We start from the raw sequence: 18,728 nt of genomic DNA, 5'->3' as shown, positions 1-18,728 counted from the left end.
CAGAGAAAGCTTTTGACAATGTTGACTGGAATACTCTCTTTCAAATTCTGAAGATGGCAGGTATAAAATACAGGGAGCGAAAGGCTATTTACAATTTGTGTAGAGGGGCATGAAAGGGAAGCAGTGGTTGAGAAGGGAGTGGGACAGGGTTGTAGCCTATCCCCGATGTCATTCAGTCAAAATATTGTGCATGCAGTAAAGAAAACAAAAGAAAAGTTTGGAGTGAGAATTAAAATCCATGGAGAAGAAATAAAAACTTTGAGGTTTGCCGATGATATTGTAATTCTGTCAGAGACAGCAAAGGACCTGAAAGGACAGCTGAATGGAATGGGCAGTGTCTTGAAAGGAGGATATAAGATGAACATCAACAAAAGCAAAACGAGGATAATGGAATGTAGTCGAATTAAGTCGGGTGATGCTGAGCGTGGTGTGTGTACTGTAAGACCTTCGGTACACACACCATCAGATTATATGACTCGTCGCTCTAACGAAGTAGGCGAGTGTCAGCAATATGTCTCGTGGTCTTATCGTGGCGTGTTTGTCTTCTGCCGTTAGGTCAGACAATAGAAATGCCACTTGCACGCCTAGAGTAGCAGATTGACGGTGACCAACTTTAAACAGAACTTGATTAATTTTCGCACACACACAGTTATTAAAATAATAACAAGCGTAAAAGTAAGTTAACTTGGTTCTGGATGCTATTTACAACTGACAATCGGAAGTTCCTTTGGTCTTGGTACGTTAATCTTATTCTCACATATCTCTGATACTTTACAAAGTGTCTATACATTTCTCTTCATGGCTATGTACAGAAATATGATAATCTTACTAGGCGCAGACTGAAACTTGACTATAGACTGGTACAGACAAATGCAGACTGGTACAGACTGGTACGGACCAATGCAGACTAATGCAGACTGACTAATCGGAGGTCTGTACACTCGTTATAATACCTCGCGCGTTCAGGTATCATTGCGCGAGTGTGATCCGCGAGGAGAAAAGGTTCTACGTTAGCAACAATCTCATTGGCTGCGTTACATATTAATACGCGGATCGGTGGAAGCAGAATTTGGTCCGTCTTTATGGCAGCGCCATCTCGTAGAGCGGACGAGCGCTGCGCCTGCGCTGTTGTGCTTAGCGGGGCGCGCTCTAGTGGGAAAGTCTGACTACGCGGAACTATGTACACAACACTGAGGGAATTAGATGAGGAAACCAGACACTTATTATAGATGAGTTTTGCTATTTGGGGAGCAAAATAACTGATGATGGTCGAAGTACAGAGGATATAAAATGTAAACTGGCTATGGAAAGGAAAGCGTTTCTGCAGAAGAGAACTTTCTTAACATCGAGTATAGACTTAAGTGTCAGGAAGTCTTTTCTGAAAGTGTTTGTATGGAGTGCGGCAATGTATGGAAGTGAAACATGAACGACAGACACTGTAGACAAGAAGAGAATAGAAGTTTTCGAAATGTGGTGCTACAGAAGAATGCTGAAGATTAGACGGGTAGATCCTGTAAAAAATGAGAAGGTAATGAATTGAACTGGTGAGAAGACGAATTTGTAGCAGAGCTTGACTAGAAGAAGTGATCGGTTCGCAGGAGTTCTAAGGCATCAAGCGATCACCAAATTAGTGTTGGAGGGAAGCATAGAGGGTAAAAATTGTAGAGGGAGACGAAGAGATGAATACACTAAGCAGATTCAGAAGGATGGAGAGCTGCGTCAAACCATTCTCTGGACTGAAGACCACAACAGCAACAAGGAACGATGTACTGCTAGTATTTCGGTTCCTGTCCGTAAAAGCGACGCCTGTTAACTTGTTAATTGGAACCATTGTGATGTAGATGTTTTGAAGTACCCAGTGTCTGAACCATAATCACTGGTACAGCTGAAGGCATAGTGTCAATTAAGTTCAACACTTTGTAATGTAAGCACGTACTGATACCAACGTAGAGTCAGGACAGAATTGCACTCCCAGACGGAGAGTGGAGCTATTTAGACAGTACAGATTATTTCAGAATACTAGTAGTCATACAGACATCGAGTATTCCAGAATATACAAACACTACAAATATGTTTAAAGATCCTTCCACAAAAGTAAATATTAAGCAACAAATAATCGGATCCGAATGGGCGACTCTAAGCACGCCAGCCAGCAACGCTAACCACTTCGGAATTTAGTAGATTTACCAATAAGAATTATCACTTCAGACAGAAAGCACGATCATTGAGAGCACGCGAAAGTACGGACGGAGCTGTATTTGCTGCCTCAGCGGAGAGTGATCCTCCTATTGCATTCGTGGCATGTCCAAGCAGACTACCTTCTAGAAATGAGACCTGCGTCTCTATCATCCTTACAGCCATCAATTCCAACAGTGGAAGAAAAATTGGTGCACAGAGGTTGATCCCGAATTCCACGCATGAAACACCCATCTCCGTAACCACAGTGAGTGACGCATGATTGCTCAATGGCGTTGAACTCTGAAGGTGGCTGTTTAGAATCCGGTTGGTGAAGTTTTGATCGACACTATTTGTTTACCATAGAGAGGAGCGGTTTTGACGTAAAGTTAATGATCATTAGACTTGCAACCATTACCCTGGATTTAGCTCCAAACCTCGTCGCAGTGTCTCAAGGAGTGAAGGCAAATGGCACTGCTGATGGTGATCCGTCCATCAGATAGGCACGTTACTCCCGTCAGCTCCCGTGGTATTATTCGAGAGTGTTTCACCCTCTACCTTTCTTTCGACATGGAACAATGCAAACATGAGACCACACTACACCCACACGCACACACACACGCACGCTCACAACACATTAGAGTCCCCTACACTCAGCAGTTACACTTAACAAATGACTATCACATTTCGGGGAAGAAATATACCAAACCATTGTGTGCGGAGGAACAAAATCTTTCCAGTAGGCGGTTGATGAATCTATGAAACTACATCCTGGGATCTGCCAGTGAACTATTCCATACGACACGACATTTACCAACAATTTTTCCGGCATTATTAAGGGGTATTATCTGAGTACGGGTATAAGGGACAAATGGTCACCGAAAGATCGTTAAGAGTAGTTGCATTTCGTTGTATTTATTACGCACATTTAAAAAATGTGTGTGAAATCTTATGCGACTTAACTGCTAAGGTCATCAGTCCCTAAGCTTACACACTACTTAACCTAAACCATCCTAAGGACAAACACACACACCCATGCCCGAGGGAGGCTTCGAACCTCCGCGGGGACCAGGCGCACAGTGCATGACTGCAGCGACCTAGACCGCTCGGCTAATCCCGCGCGGCTTACCCACATTTACATTCGTATCTGTGTTACGCTACAAATAAAAGCAGAGTAGTAGAAATTTCGACACTATGTGTTGTGTGTCTTGTTTGCAAACAAACTTGCTCCATTCACTCACGGTACTTGCTATTGACAATAGTAATGCCCCTTTCCTCCTCGTCCACAAGCTTTCATTTAGTAATGCCTGGTTCTGTCTCCGGGTTCTTTTTCTCATTGCGTTAGTCCTACATTAACAGTGACGAACCGTAGTACAGGTAGATTTGCTGATAAAGAGTTGTATTAACCTCGTGTATGGATTCAGTGAATGCCGTGGAAGAGCGGCACAACGAAGCTGTGCCGTGCAGCGACGGCGACTGCGGTTCAGTTCTTTCGCATCTTTGAATAGGCGTCTAGAAGAAATTGGACCCTTCAGGGCTGTGACGGTTGCGTGCAAGGCTAACTGGGAAACCAACAGAATAAATCGTAGTTATTCTTGCTCTCTAAAAGGTCACTGGAGACCAAGAGTCTCCAATTATCCCTAAAGAACCTTTTGAAATGTTGTCGGTTGAGTTCGGGTTCATATTATATATCAACACAAAGACGAAGTCTCATTCGCGAAAACCATTTATTGAAAATTAAATTATTTAAGTGAACGCACCGAGAATCGTACATTTGGTCTAGAAGATCCTGGTATCGCCACCGGAAACAGCTGAAAATACTGCTTTGTAACAAAGCGATGGCATTTCCAGGTGATATACGTGTTAGCAGAAGATATCAGAGACTGGGGAATATTCAGCTGAGATCGCCCTAGCACTAGGCAAAACAGTAGCTCCCGACGTGCCGCGCCAGGCCGCGCTGTCAAATTACGGGGAGTTTACTGCCGATCGATCCGGCAGCTGCGTCTCTTGTGGCCAGAGTTGCTCGCTTTTCCGCCAGCGTCGGCTGCTAATAGCGATTATACCGCCAAGTTGACGCAAACCTGGCCAGCCGCCATGTTCGTGTGCTACTTGCTTGCTCTCATTTGAGGGAAGCCCTTCGTGGATTTTGCTGTTCTGCGGACGTTTACCCCGCTAGCAAGGCGACCTTACGGGCTCTCCAATTAAACTCTGAAAACTAGACCTTGAATATTTAAAGACTTTCGAGGTCTGTTAGGTGCAAAACAATTCAACCATTCTGACACAGCAACAGGTAGTTGAGTATGTAGCGTGCAAATCTTGAAATCTCGGAGTCTTTAGCTCATGTCTCGCTAGTTGTAAATTTCTTTACTTATATCTGAAGCCGATATAGCACGGAAGTTTCCTAGTCATACAGTCATCTTTGGAAGACACTTCAATCATCCAAAAATCACTTGGGAAAATTATAATTCTGCAGGTGGCGGGCGTGACAAGACGTCCTGGGAGACACTGCTAAAGGCGTTCACTGAGAACAGACTGTTCGGAACCCCATTCATTATGGAAATATGTTAGATTTAGTATCAACATGCAGACATGACCTTTTCCTACCGAAACTGATACCAGTGACGAAGAGGCAGTTGCAGCAACAATGATTAGTAAAGTACAAAAGACCAATTTTCAGTAAACTAGATAAAGAACCAATTGTGTCATATTGAAAAATGAACTCAAAACATTTAGCTCTGGAGAGGAGCATGTAGAATATCTATGGCACATTTTTGGAAGAATACTTGGCCTTGCACTTGGTAGACATGTACCTCGTAAAATAGTTCATGATGGGAGAGACCCATGATGGTGTGTAGCCTTTACAAAGAATCTTCTAAAGAAACAGAGACTATTGTATAACAGATGTAAAACAAAGCCTAGGGCTAGAGACGGGCAGATGCTGAAAATAACGCGTTTGGCATTCAAGAAGGCAATACGTGAAGCCTTGAACGATTACCGTCCCAGAATATAATCGAAATATCTCTCAAAAAACACAAAGAAATTCTAATCATATCTCAAGACTGTTACTGGTACCAAAGTTACCACTAACAGCATTTACATATGACCAGCAGTTAGTGGCTGGGACTGAAAAATAGGGTAACAAAGTGGGACCAGAAGTGCTGAACTCGGTTTTCAAACGTCCCTTTAAGAATGAAAATCCAGGGGAATCGCCCCAAATTTACTCCCTATCTAGTGCAAAGATAATGAAATTAGTGTCAGCTGTTTCCGTAAATAGTTGAAATCCCTAAAATTGAACAAGGCACCGGGATCCGATAGAATTGCTATCATAATCCATGCCGAATTTGTGACTGAGCTAATCCTTGTTTTAACTATAATCTACTGTAGCTCCCTCGAATCGAAAACAGTGGCAGCAGTTGGAAGAAAATGCAGTTCAACGCGGTTGACAAGAACGGTAGCAGAAATTATCTCAAAACTACTGTCCAGTATCCTTGACATCCATTTCTTGTAGGATGTTAGAACATATTTTGAACTCAAACATAACGAGGTGTCTAGAATGTTAGAAAATACTCTGCACTCGAACATAATGAGGTACCTCGAACAGAATGATGTCCTCAGTGCCAACCAGTGTCAATTCCTAAAATATCAATTGCGTGAAATTCAACTCGCTCTCATCTCACATGGCATCCCGAAAGACATGGATCAATACAATGAAACGCTTGCACTATTTCTTGATTTCTGAACAGCTTCTTACGCAGTAATAGAATTTACGCTTATTATCGAAAGAACGTAAGTATGACTTATGTAGCAAAGTTTGTGGCAGGATGGAGGATTTATTGGTAGGGGAGACTGAGCTTGTTAGATTGGATAGAGAGCCATCGATGTGCCCAGGAAAGTGTGTTGTGACTTGCTGTTCATGTTGGACACTGAGATCACAAAAGTCATGGGACAGCGATAGGTACTTATACAGATGACGGTAGTATCGTATACACAAGGTATAAAAAGGCATTGCATTGGCGAAGCTGTCGTTTGCACTCAGGTGATTCATTTGCACAGATTTCCGACATTATTCTGGCAGCACGACGGGAAATAACAGGCTTCGAACACGCAATCGTAGTTGGGCTACATGCGTGGGACATTTCATTTCGGAAGAAGTTAGGGAATTCAGTATTCCAAGATCCACAGTATCAAGAATGTGCCAAGAATACGAAATTTCAAGCAATACCTCGCATCGCAGACAATGCATTGGCCGACGGCTTTCACATGACGACCGATATCAGGGGTGTTTGCGTAGAGCTGTCAGTGCTAAGAGACAAGCAACACTGCCTGTAGTAATCTCAGATGCAATGTGTGACGTTCGATAAAAGTATCCGTTAGGACAGTACGGCGAAATTTGGCGTTAATGGGCTATGGCAGCAGACGACCAAGGCGAGTGCCTTTGCTAACAGCAGGACACTGTTGGACCCTAGACGACTGGAAAACCGTGACCTGGTCAGATGAGTCGCGCTTTTATTTGGTAAGAACTGGTGTAGGCTTCGAGCGTGACGTGGACCCCACGCAGCCAGGGACCCAAGTTGTGAGCACGGCACTGTGAAAGCTGTTGGTGGCTCGATAATGGTGTGGGTTGTGTTTACGTGGAATTCACTGGGTCTTCTGGCCAACTGAGAACCGATCATTGACAGGAAATGATTAAGTTCGGCTGCTTGTAGACCATTTGGAACTATTAACAGTTTCATGTTGCCAAACAACGATGTACCATGTCACTGGGCCACAACTGTTGCTTTGCAGAATATTCAGGACAATTCGAACGAATGATTTGGCCACCCAGATCGCCCGACCTGAATCCCATCGGACATTTATGGACCGTAATCGAGAGGTTAGTTCGTGCACAAAATTCTGCAGCGACAGCACTTTCGCAATTGTGCTATAGAGGCAGCATTGCTCACTATATATGCAGTGGACTTTCAGCTTGTTGAGTCCATACCATGTCGAGTTTCTGCAGTACGCTGGCGAAAGGAGGTCTGACACGATATTAGGAGGTATCGCATGACTTCTGTCACCTAAATGTATGTTAATGACCTTGCAGGCAACATTCATAGTAATCTCAGACTTTTCGCAGATGATGCAGTTATGTACAGTGAAGTACTATCAGTAACAAGTTGCACAGATATCACTCAAATGTTCATCAGACTTCAAAGTGGTGTAATGATTGTTAACTTGCTTTAAAGGTTCAGTAACGTAAAACTGTATACCTTAATAAACGAAAACATAATGTTCTATGTCCAAACTATCAGCGCTTCACAGCTTGAATCGGTATACTTGAGTATAACACTTCGTGAGGATATGAAATGGAACGATCGCACAGGCTCAGTCGTAAGCAAAGCAGGTGGTACTCTTAGATTTATTAGCGGAATACTGGGGAAATGCAGCCAGTCTTCAGCTGAGATTGATTGCCAATCACTCGTGCGACCCATCCTAGAATACGACTCAAGCATGTGGGACACATGCCAACTAGGAGTAACGTTGGATATTGTACGTGTACAGATAAGAGCTGCACAAGTGGTCTCAGATTTGTTTCACCAGTGGGAAAGTGTCACAGAAGAGCTGAAGAAACTGAACTAGAGGACTCTTGAAGTTGGACGCAAACGATCCCGAGAAAGGTTTCTTACGAAGTTTCAAGTATTAAATGATGAATCAAGAAATATGATACGACATCATACGCAACTCTCCAGTAGAGATCGTGCGGACAACATTAGATTAATCATCATACGTAACTCTCCAGTAGAGATCATGCGGACAACATTAGATTAATTACAACACGTACGGAGACATTAGAACAGTCGTTGTTCCCGCGCACCAGTGGAAGAGAAGAAGCCCTAATAATGGTACAATGTGAAGTATCCTCTGCCATGCACTTTACAGCAGTTTGCAGGGTATGGTCGTGTATGTAGATACGTAGATGTAGCTACAGATGTAGATGGAAAAGGAATAGAAGGAAAGAACACCAGGAACAGCGATTGGGCGACAAAAATGAAATTAGAAACTCTCTTATAGAACATTTCACAGAGCACATTGTAATCATAGTTGACACTTGATAAAGAAAGAATATTGTGTGTTTAAAAGCACTTGGCGACAAGAGAAGATTTCAGGTTGTATTACGGCAAAACAGATTCCGAAATAATTTTTACAAATTGCAAAACATTTCCAGGAGCTGATGTCGACTTTGATCTCAATTTATTGATTATGGGCTGCAAATTATAAGTAAAGAAAAACCGGAAAGATATGAAATTAAGGAGATGGTGCTTGAATGAACTAGAAGAACCAGTGGTTTTTGAGAGTGTCAAAGGGAGCTAATAACAATAGAGGAATAGAATACTGCAGATAACGAGTCGACAGCATTGAATGATGAAATAGTAAAGCTCCCGAAGATCAAACTGGCAAACCTTGTAGCGAATTTATTGTTGTTCGTCCCTTATTTATTCTTTCTGAATGACCTAGATTCCACCAAACCGCCTGCACGAACAAGGGGGCACTAAGTTCTTGTCATCTACCTAAGTCAAATACCACAAAAAGGAAGTATAAACTAAATCCCATATTTTCTGTAGATAACAAGCGCTGAAATGTTCAATATCTGGTAGCGCAGGACCAGAGTAAAACGACTGCGACTACACTTAGCTGCTGAAGTTACATCTCCCCTGGAAAGCACAGCTTTTCCGAAGAACAACTAACCACAGTTAACTCACTTAAGGAACTGCTCAATATTAATCTTTAGATGGATTGATCACACTGAAAAAGATTATGATTTTTATATACTCTCGACTACAAATCAGAACACAATTGCGGTCACAAAATTCTTCGTATATTCTGAAATTCTGTTATACATATTATGCGCTATTATGTACCCAGACTCATCTGAGTTCATCAAACGTAGTATATGTGTCTGGCCTGGTGCATCCACATCTACATTTATACTCCGCAAGCCACCCAACGGAGTGTGGCGGAGGGCACTTTACGTGTCACTGTCATTACGTCCCTTTTCTGTTCCAGTCGCGTATGGTTCGCGGGAAGAGCGACTGCCAGAAAAACCTCTGTGCGCGCTCGAATCTCTCTAATTTTACGTTCGTGATCTCCTCGCGAGGTGTAAGTAGGGGGAAGCAATATACTCGATACCTCATCCAGAAGCGCACCCTCTCGAAACCTGGACAGCAAGCTACACCGCGATGCCGAGTGCCTGTCTTGCAGAGTCTGCCACTTGAGTTTGCTAAACATCTCGTAACGCTATCACGCTTACCAAATAACCCTGTGACGAAACGCGCCGCTCTTCTTTGGATCTTCTCTATCTCCTCCGTCAATCCCACACTGACGAGCAATACTCAAGTATAGGTCAAATGAGTGTTTTGTAAGCCACCTTCTTTGTTGATGGACTACATTTTCTAAGGACTCTCCCAATGAATCTCAACCTGGTACCCGCCTTACCAACAATTAATTTTATATGATCATTCCACTTCAAATCGTTCCGCTCGCATACTCCCAGATATTTTACAAAAGTAACTGCTACCAGTGTTTGTTCCGCTATCATATAATCGTGCAATAAACGATCCTTCTTTCTATGTATTCGCAATACATTGCATTTGTCTATATTAAGGGTCAGTTGCCACTCCCTGCACCAAGTGCCTATCCGCTGCAGATCTTCCTGCATTTCGCTACAATTTTCTAATGCTGCAACTTCTCTGTATACTACAGCATCATCCGCGAAAAGCCGCATGGAACTTCCGACACTATCTACTAGGTCATTCATATATATTGTGAAAAGCAATGGTCCCATAACACTCCCGTGTGGCACGCCAGAGGTTACTTGAACGTATGTAGACGTCTCTCTATTGAGAACAACATGCTGGTTCTGTTTGCTAAAAACTCTTTAATCCAGCCACACAGCTGGTGTGATATTCCATAGGCTCTTACTTTGTTTATCAGGCGACAGTGCGGAACTGTATACAACGCCTTCCGGAAGTCAAGGAAAATAGCATTTACCTGGGAACCTGTATCTAATATTTTTTGAGTATCATGAACAAATAAAGCGAGTTGGGTTTCACACGATCGATGTTTCTGGAATCCATGTTGATTCCTACAGAGTAGATTCTGGGTTTCCAGAAACGTCATGATACTCGAGCAAAAAACATGTTCTACAATTCTACAACAGATCGACGTCAGAGATATAGGTCTATAGTTTTGCGCATCTGCTCGACGACCCCTCTTGAAGACCGGGACTACCTGTGCTCTTTTCCAATCATTTGGAACCTTCCGTTCCTCTAGAGACTTGCGGTACACGGCTGTTAGAAGGGGGGCAAGTTCTTTCGCGTACTCTGTGTAGAATCGAATTGGTATCCCGTCAGGTCCAGTGGACTTTCCTCTGTTGAGTGATTCCAGTTGCTTTTCTATTCCTTGGGCACTTATTTCGATGTCAGTAATTTTTTCGATTGTGCGAAGATTTAGAGAAGGAACTGCAGTGCGGTCTTCCTCTGTGAAAGAGCTTTGGAAAAAGGTGTCTAGTATTTCAGCTTTACGTGTGTCATCCTCTGTTTCAATGCCATCATCATCCCGGAGTGTCTGGATATGCTGTTTCGAGCCACTTACTGATTTAAGGTAAGACCAGAACTTCCTAGGATTTTCTATCAAGTCGGTACATAGAATTGTACTTTCGAGTTCACTGAACGCTTCGCGCAAAGCCCTCCTTACGCTAACTTTGACATCGTTTAGCTTCTGTTTGTCTGAGAGGTTTTGGCTGCGTTTAAACTTGCAGTGAAGCTCTCTTTGCTTCCGCAGTAGTTTCCTAACTTTGTTGTTGAACCACGGGTGGTTTTTCCCGTCCCTCACAGTTTTACTCGGCACGTACCCGTCTAAAACGCATTTTATGATTGCCTTGAACTTTTTCCGTAAACACTCAACATTGTCAGTGTCGGAACAGAAATTTTCGTTTTGATCTGTCAGGTAGTCTGAAATCTGCCTTCTATTTCTCTTGCTAAACAGATAAACCTTCCTCCCTTTTTTTATATTCCTATTTTTTTCCATATTCAGGGATGTTGCAACGGCCTTACGATACTGATTCCCTGTTCTGCGATTACGGAATCGAAAAGTTCGGGTTGTTTGTTATCAGTAGGTCCAAGATGTTATCTCCACGAGTCGGTTCTCTGTTTAATTGCTCGAGGTAATTTTCGGATAGTGCACTCGATGCTCTGTCCCTAGCACCCGTCCTAAACATCTGAGTGTCCCAGTCTAAATCTGTTAAATTGAAATCTCCACCTAAGACATTAACATGCTTAGAAAATTTATGTGAAATGTATTCCAGATTTTCTCTCAGTTGTTCTGCCACTAATGCTGCTGAGTCGGTAGGTCGGTAAACGGAGTCAATTATTAACCTAGCTCGGTTGCTGAGTGTAACCTCCGCCCATAATAATTCTCACTACTACTTCACTACAGGATAAACTACTACTAACAGCGACAAACACGCCACCACCGGTTGCATGCAATCTATCCTTTCTAAACACCGTCTGTGCGTTTGCAAAAATTTCGGTAGAATTTATCTCTGGCTTCAGCCAGCTTTCCGTACCTATAACGATTTCAGCTTCGGTGCTTTCTATCAGTGCTTGAAGTTCCGGTACTTTACCAATCCAGCTTCGACAGTTTACAATTACAATACCGATTGCTGCTTGGTCCCCGCATGTCCTGACTTTGCTCCGCACCCTTTGAGGCTGTTTCCCTTTCTGTACTTGCCCGAGGCCATCTAACCTAAAAAACCGCCCAGTCCACGCCACACAACCCCTGCTACCCGTGTAGCCGCCTGCTGCGTGTAGTGGACTCCTGACCTATCCAGCGGAACCCGAAACCCCACCACCCTATGGCGGAAGTCGAGGAATCTGCAGCCCACACGGTCGCAGAACCGTCTCAGCCTCTGATTCAGACCCTTCACTCGGCTCTGTACCAAAGGTCCGCAGTCAGTCCTGTCGACGATGCTGCAGATGGTGAGCTCTGCTTTCATTCCGCTAGCGAGACTGGCAGTCTTCACCAAATAAGATAGCCACCGGAAGCCAGAGAGGATTTCCTCCGATCTATATCGACACAAAAATGGTTCAAATGGCTCTGAGCACTATGGGACTTAACTGCTGCGGTCATCAGTCCCCTAGAACTTAGAACTACTTAAACCTAACCAACCTGAGGACATCACACACATCCATGGCCGAGACAGGATTCGAACCTGCGACCGTAGCGGTGGCGCGGTTCCAGACTGTAGCGCCTAGAGCCGCTCGGTCACTCAGGCCGGCCATCGCGACACACATCATTGGTGCCGACATGAGCGACCGCCTGCAGATGGGTGCACCCTGTACCCATCATGGCATCCGGAAGGACGCTTTCCACATCTGGAATGACTCCTCCCGGTATGCACACGGAGTGCACATTGGTTTTCTTCCCTTCTCCTGCTGCCATATCCCTAAGGGGCCCCATTACGCGCCTGACGTTGGAGCTCCCAACTACCAATAAGCCCACCCTCTGCGACCGCCCGGATCTTGCAGACTGAGGGGCAACCTCTGGAACAGGACAAGCAGCCATGTCCTGTCGAAGATCAGTATCAGCCGGAGACAGAGCCTGAAACCGGTTCGTCAGACAAACTGGAGAGATAGCAATCTACAGACGTAATGTAAGGCCGAGTTCACACAGACGTGGATGTCTAGCGCCGACATGGCGCTGTTGAGCACCACCTCCGTGTTAACAAATGGAACAGTTCACACAGAGCTAGCGCACGGGGACGCGTCGCTTCTTGGTCCGCGCCACGTCGGTTTGCCGCCACGAATGGCGCACCAAAGGGACGCATGGTGGAGACGTCCAACTACCGCGGTGCTGTTTTCATTAATTTGAAATCATCCGATATGCCTAAAATATTGTTTAGGCAGCTGCAGCAAAGCTACATCTGCCTTTGTAGATAACTTCTCAGTAAAACTTTTACTTTCCGCGTAAAAAATTAAAAACCGCTGTTTTGAGATTCCGGTGTGTTCTCCGCTATGCAGTCCCTCCCAATCCATTTTGACGAAACTATTCGGCAAAAAATTGATTTTTCGACATCTTATAGGCTGACAACGCAACTTCATAGCGAACTGGTATTATTTTCGTTATTACCACAGTTAATGTGATACTTCCTAAATAAGTAAACCACTGGACATATTTTGAAAAGTTTGCTGTGAAAAAGTAGTCACTGGTCATTCTATGTTTGGTGGGTTTTAGGACATAGGTTGCAGCGTATGAAGTGTAGCTAAAATATCGAAATTGTTTTTAACGATGGAAGGAGAGGGATATCTCTTTCCAGTACCAAATCAATAAGTGATGTACACTACTAGCGATTAAAGTTGCTACACCAAGAAGAAATGCAGAAGATAAACGGGTATTCATTGGACAAAAATATTATACTAGAAGTGACATGTGATTACATTTTCACGCAATTTGGGTGCAAAGATCATGAGAAATCAGCACCCAGAACAACCGCCTCTGACCATAATAACGGCCTTGAAACGCCTGGGCATTGAGTCAAACAGATTGGATGGCGTGTACAGGTACAGCTGCCCATGCAGCTTCAACACGATACAACAGTTCATCAAGAGTAGTGACTGGCGTATTGTGACGAGCTAGTTGCTCGGCCACCATTAACCAGACGTTTTCAATTGGTGAGAGATCTGGAAAATGTGCTGTATCCAGAAAGGCCCGTTCAGGACCTGCAACATGCGGTCGTGCATTATCCTGCTGAAATGTAGGGTTTCGCAGAAATCGAATGAAGGGTAGAGCCACGGGTCGTAACACATCTGAAATGTAACGTCCACTGTTCAAAGTGCCGTCAATGCGAACAAGAGGTGACCGAGGCACCCCATACCATCACGCTGGGTGATACGCCAGTATGGCGATGACGAATACACGCTCCCAATGTGCGATGTCGCCAAATACGGATGCGACCATCATGATGCTGTAAACAGAACCTAGATTCATCTAAAAAAAATGACGTTTTGCCATTCGTGCACCCAGGTTCGTCGTTGAGTACACCATCGCAGGCGCTCCTCTCTGTGATGCAGCGTCAAGGGTAACCGCAGTCATGGTCTCCGAGCTGATAGTCCATGCTGCTGCAAACGTCGTCGAACAGTTCGTGCATATGGTTATTGTCTTGCAAACGTCCCCATCTGTTGATTCAGGGATCGAGACGTGACTGCACGATCCGTTACAGCCATGCGGATAAGATGCCTGTCATCTCGACTGCTAGTGATACGAGGCCGTTGGGATTCAGCATGGCTTTCCGTATTACCATCCTGAACGCACCGATTCCATATTCTGCTAACAGTCATTGGATCTCGACCAACGCGAGCCGAAATGTCGCGATACGATAAACCGCAATCGCGATAGGCTACAATCCGACCTTTATTAAAGCCGGAAACGTGATGGTATGCATTTCGCCTCCTTACAACGTTTTACCAGGCAACGATGGTCAACTGCTGTTTGTGTATGAGAAATCGGTTGGAAAACTTTCCTCATGTCAGCACGTTGTAGGTGTCGCCACCGGCGCCAGCCTTGTGTGAATGCTCTGAAAAGCTAATCATTTGCATATCACATCATCTTCTTTCTGTCGGTTAAATTTCGCGTCTGTAGCACGTCATCTTCGTGGTGTAGCAATTTTAATGGCCAGTAGTGTATTTTAACGTTAGGGTGCGACGAACTATGACGCACAACCCTCGACATTATGGTTGTGCGCTATATGGATTTCTGGATCGTGTATCTCTTTCGTATGTGGTTCATGAAGTCAATTACGATCACATTTTAGGTTATTACCGTATCAATAGTTATTTTCATTATAAAACAAATGCTAGGCAGTCGCAGATCCAGCGCTAGATTTAGTTATACTTTGATCAACCGGAACATTATGACCACCGACCTACTATCGATACAAACCCGTCACGTGGGCTGGAATAACTGCTAGTCAGACACACGCACGGTGCATGTGGTATCAGTGAGCGTGCTGTTCGTGTGTAGAATGGGAAAGGCACACGATCTATCTGAGTTTCACCGAGGGCAGATTATGGTGGCCTGGTGGCTCGGCACGAGCATTTCGAAGACTGTACGACTTGTTGGGTGTTCGAGGAATGCTGCGGTGTGTGTCTTCAACACGTGGCGAAACCAAGGTAAAACCACTTGCTGACATCGTGGGGTTGGACGGCCACACCTCGTTACAGACATTGGACGTCGTAAGCTGAGTAGACTGGTAAAATAGGACAGGCGGAACAAACATCAGACTTTAATGCTGGGCACAGAACAAGTGTGTCTGAACACACAGTGCACCGAAAACTCCTAACGATGGGCGTCCGAAGTCGACGACCCATGCGTCCACCAATGTTAACACCACAACGTCGGCATCTACGACGGAAATGGGCCCGTGACCACTGGACGTTGGCTCAGTGGAAGAGCATTGCATGGCCCGACGAATACCTTCTTCATCACGCCGATGTGAGGGAGCGAATCCGTCGTCTTCCAGAGGAACAGCTCCTTGACACCAGTACTATGGGACAAAGGCAAGCTTTCAGCGGCTCCACTATGCTCTGGGGAACATTCACGTGGGCATCCATGGGTCCAGTGGAACTCGTCCAAGGCACCCTGACGTCCAAGGAGTATCGTACACAGGTTGCAGACCACGTACAACCACTTCACGACGATCATGTTTCTCAGCGGCTGTGGCATTTTTCTGCGAGATAATGCGCTATGTCACATCCTAGGAGCGTGATGGAGTGTTTCAAGCAAATGACTTACGTTTCAGAGAGCAATGAATGACAAATGGGATTTTGCTGCTGGTATTCTGTGTTTTGCACGTTTATGCTTACCTATTTGCTTACCTATTTTATGCTTTCTTATTTGCGCTTCCTTGGTGTAGGCGGTGTATGTGAGGTGAAACGCCAGTTTACATATTTTTGTAACAGTTATTACAGAATTACTAATGTTGTCTTTGAAATAACACCAGGGCTTTTTTTCTATTTTCCTGAACGAACAACGTTGAATAAGTTCAGTTACAACGTCGTGCTGCTGAAACTCTCTGGCTTTTCAGTGTTACTTATTGCAGAAACAAAAACTTACTCTGAGAAAGTACAACAACACAGGTCAAAACACACAAGTCTTACTGCAACTCAAATCTGCGCAAACAGCAGCACAAGATACGCAAAAATTTAACGCTATTCCTGTTGCAATAGCAGTAAACATGTACAGCCAGCATTATATTTTTCGTCCTCAGTCAATGCATTTTGCCAGACCTGCAGTTCCATTAATCACTTGGCACTTAAAATTATTTAAAAACTGTTTTGATCGAAGTGGATGTTTACTTATGACCGGTTACGGCCTTTTAATTACGGGTAATCAACAGAGTTTGTACGATCTGGTTGCGGCGACGGCGCCTGACGCACTGTGGAGGCATCTGTCACTGTAAATGTAAGTATTTTTCTCTGAATTCTTAATATGACTGATAGGTTAGCTTGACCACTGTGCACAATGGTAACGCCGTCACAGTGAGAGCAACAAACTTAGGTGTTCACCGGGCTATGTTTATTATTAGTGGTTCATCTGACAGTGGAAAAGGCGTGGGGCAATGGAAACGATTTTGGAACCTAAGAGAAGATTGAGCTTAAAAGATATTTATTTGATTTTATGACTGACAAAACCATAATGAAAACTGGCAGAGAACAAAATTCCCTGAACCTTAAATCAGGTCACAAAACGACACTAACAGTAAGGGGAGGCACCAAAACGTGTGGAGGACTGTGTGGAGAAAGCGCAACAAGACTTTCTCATCTGGGCAGCTAGCGAAATCAAAGTTAATAATACAACAAATTTTCACAAATTATAACCAAATTATGCAACGCAAGTTGCACGGAAAAGACAGCAAGTAGCGAGTTACTGATACATGGATCGCACTGCCACAATTGCAATACTTACATCCGCTCAAAATCAGCAAACCGTTGGGACCATCAACGTTAAACGGCGGCCGGGAAACGAGTGACCTTCATGGCGGGCGCCGATCGACTGACCTTGAAACACAGATCTCCCCACACAACTCATTAATTTAAAAAGAACTTTGTATGGAAGATATGACTCAATGCTGTTTCATTTTGTCAGACGATAATATGGCTTATTTCACGAAAAAAATCGGGAACTATGCAGAAACTTCGCGTTCTTGGCGTACAAAACGCAGCTTAACGAATAACAGGTAGGTACTGAGGTGGAGCAACTTCTTCGAAGCAAGCGCAGTGGCGGAGGGATCCAGTTGAATTGGATGCACCAAACTTTGGAGCGAAAGCAACGGACGTTCCCACACGGGCGGCCTCTCTTTGCCTCGTTCTTTGATGTTCAGACACAATAGCAAAAATTTGTGCACAACCATTCTCTGGGGATGGTAGTGGTAGCACAGAGCTTTCTACTGTAACACTTACGTTGACGATCGATACTGTAACATATGTATTCTTTATCTGCTTTGACTTGAGATGTATGTAATTTTTTTTTTCCATTTTGTAACTTTAGGTAATTTTGACAGACTGTAAATGCTTTTATCAACGCTATGTCATTTTATGTTATGCGTATTTTAAATTGTACGCTGTGTAATTGTTTCGTGGTCAGTGACAACAGTATTGTATGGAGCAGAAAAGGTGGAGGGAACCCATTCTGTAATGAAAAGTGTTAGGCGCAAATGTAAAAGGTGGATATGCGTGAGTTACCGCGCTAAGTCTTTCTGTGGAAAGGAGTCTGTAGCTAGCCTTCGATGACCAGACATCTCAAGAGCTCTGTGAGGCAACGATTTCTGGAGAAGTGAATTTAAATGCCTCAGATGTGAATTGTTACCCGCTGCAATATCATGGCATTTATTGGTTTGCTCTTAAATTTGCAATTACGATGCACTTTACATCAGTTGCCACTACTGCATGATAAGGCACTGTTAGCCGGCCGCGGTGGCCGTGCGGTTCTAGGCGCTCCAGTCCGAAGCCGCGCTGCTGCTACGGTCGCAGGTTAGAATCCTGCCTCGGGCATGCATGTGTGTGATGTCCTTAGGTTAGTTAGGTTTAAGTAGTTCTAAGTTCTAGGGGACTGATGACCACAGCAGTTGAGTCCCATAGTGCTCAGAGCCATTTGAACCATTTTTAAGGCACTGTTCTATCGCCACAGAAGATTGCTGCTGCATCCATATGTACGCAAAGCAATATTTTTATTTTTTACATACTTGCATGGACCAGTGTTCGTTAAAGTTTTCACATTATAAACAGTGCAGAATTTCATGGAGCAATAGCTCTGGAGTTGCAAGTAGCCTTTTGTGTGAAAGGCTCCACGTGGTAGTTAACGTTCATAATTTCAGTTCATAATGAAAGAATATTTACTTAAAAGCGTATATAGAGAAGTAACTTCAAAGGAATTTCATTTCACAGAACATAAAGTTTACTTGTAAAAACAGTAATTTGTCAGATTAATCCTAGACCATAACAAATTAAATACTTATAACA

This window comes from Schistocerca americana, chromosome 1 (assembly GCF_021461395.2).
Source record: "Schistocerca americana isolate TAMUIC-IGC-003095 chromosome 1, iqSchAmer2.1, whole genome shotgun sequence".
NCBI classification, from domain to species: Eukaryota; Metazoa; Arthropoda; class Insecta; order Orthoptera; family Acrididae; genus Schistocerca; species Schistocerca americana.
Note: the sequence above shows the minus strand (reverse complement) of the source record.